We start from the raw sequence: 2590 nt of genomic DNA on the forward strand, positions 1-2590 counted from the left end.
CATTTGCTTTCATATTGGAGCTATACAAGCCGGCCGGGTGGTCTGAGACACCCTGTATATGAGATATTGAGAGGTCCAATATTAGCTTTGAGGGATTTTTTGTGACTTAGTTTTTTACATTACGTTGTGGTTTCAATATTATTTTTTTTAAGTATACCACCATTCATAGTTTCCTGCTCTTTACATTCGGTGTTTAACACGCAACGCAGATAACGAGAAGCGCCTCGAGGAAATGAAACAAGCGTTGAATGCATCATAATGCAAAGATAGAAGTAATATTTTGAAATGTTTTTGACAGTTTATTTAATAAGTCATGTTTTTCTCAAGCTAAACATCCTTTCAAACCCTATACATTTCACGATTGGAAAAATAGAAATAATATAGCATAGTAATTTACATATTTGTGTTTGTTGTATAACAGAGACTGTGTGTGTATTAGCACATTTGTCGAGTATGCTAGTGTAGACTACTCTTCCTTCTGGTCTTTCGCATCAATATTTTGTTTTGATAACTTAATAATTTTACATATGTTGAATTATTATTGTTTATTTTTTGTTTTGTAAACAGTTCAGTTTTTTACATTGTTTTCAATACAACTTTTAATTTCATACAACTATTGATTTTTATCATTTACTTTATTGGTGACCCCTTATAAGACAACATGAACATTAATGAAGATTTGGATACCCAAGAAATAGCCAACTTGTCTATAAAAGTTCCTCAATTTTGGAAACCTGACCCAAAAATATGGTTCGTTCAAATTGAAGCTCAATTTCGAAGATCAAGAATCGTCTCAGATCAAGCCAAGTTCGACACGGTGGTAAGTTCTATTGACGCTGATATTCTATCTCAAGTCTCTGAGATTGTCACAGATCCACCAGCAGAGGAACAAATACATAGCTATAAAAACTAAATTAATATCCTTGTATGAAGAAAGTGATACAAAGAAAATAGAAACCCTTCTGACAGGTATGGAACTTGGGGACCAAAAACCCTCGCAACTTCTGAGTAGAATGAGGTCACTGGCTCTGAATAAGGTGAGTGACGATTTTCTAAAAGCGCTTTGGTTGAAACAACTACCAATCAATGTTCAAACTACTCTTTCAATTTGTGATGAAAACTCATCTAAACTATCGGAGATGGCTGACAAAATTATTGACATCACAACTAATCATCTAAATTCCACTACCTCTGTTTCTTCCATAGAAACACAGGATTCACGTATAACTAATCTTCAAAATCAAGTATTAGAATTGTCTAATTAAATTCAATCCATCTACAAAAACAATTTAAGTCAATCCAAATGTGTTTCTCACAACACAGACACAAGGAAATCTTCTCCACAACAGTCTTTGTGTTACTATCACTTTAATTTTGGTGGACATGCTCGCAAATGCACACCTCCCTGTTTGTTATCTCAGTTACCTTTGGAACAGGAAAACTCCAGCCCCCAGGTTCTTCGGCGACACGACCGAAGGGGGCAGAAGTGAGTCGCCTATTTGTTCATGATAGACAATCATTGTCCAAATTTCTCGTGGACACTGGAGCTGATTTTTCTGTGATTCCAGCTACCGTTAAGGATAAAAATCACCCACAGAAACTTGAACTTGTTGCTGCTAATAGTACAAAAATTAAAACTTATGGCCAAAAACAACTTATGATTGATTTAGGACTGAACAAGCTTTTCAAATGGAACTTTATAGTAGCTGATGTTAACAAACCTATATTAGGTATGGATTTTTTATCACATTTTAATCTTATTATTGATGCCAAGAAAAACAGGCTCATTGATGGTGCACTTCGAAACATTCCCCAGAAAATGTCTTCAAACCGTAACCCTTCAGTCTTCTCTTTGAATACAAGTAATCCATTAAATTCCTTATTGGCACAATTTCCTGATTTATTAAGACCTAGTCCTATAAACAAAAAGATTGTTGAACATAAAGTCGAACATTTTATTGAAACTACAGGTCCTACAGTCACAGCCCGACCCCGTCGCTTACCTCCAGATAAACTCCAAGCTGCAAAACATGAATTCCAGTTCATGTTGCAAGAAGGACTATGTCGGCCTTCTAGCAGTTGCTGGGCAAGTCCTCTTCATCTCGTTCAAAAGAAAAATGGAGACTGGAGACCATGTGGTGATTACAGAGAATTAAATCAAGCTACAATTCCTGATAAGTATCCTTTGCCATTTCTAACTGATTGCACTAATTTTTTACATGGCACAAACATATTTTCCAGAATTGATTTAGTCCGAGCATACCAACAGATACCTGTCCGTCAAGAAGACATTGAAAAAACAGCTATCACCACTCCATTTGGATTATTTGAGTTCCCATATATGACATTTGGCTTACGAAATGCCGCTCAAACATTCCAAAGGTTCATGAATCAGGTACTATTAGGTTTAGATTTTGTATTTTGTTATCTTGATGACGTTTTAATTGCATCAAAGGATGAATCAGAGCACAAAATTCACCTTATGACACTTTTCAAAAGACTCGATCACTATAGTCTATGCATCAATGTTGAAAAATGTATTTTTGGCGTCAAGTCTTTGGAATTTCTAGGCCATGAAGTCAGTGTTAGC

The sequence above is a fragment of the Macrosteles quadrilineatus genome, unplaced genomic scaffold (genome assembly GCF_028750875.1).
Source record: "Macrosteles quadrilineatus isolate MER2022 unplaced genomic scaffold, UCM_ALF_1.0 Scaffold_11__1_contigs__length_5352618, whole genome shotgun sequence".
NCBI classification, from domain to species: Eukaryota; Metazoa; Arthropoda; class Insecta; order Hemiptera; family Cicadellidae; genus Macrosteles; species Macrosteles quadrilineatus.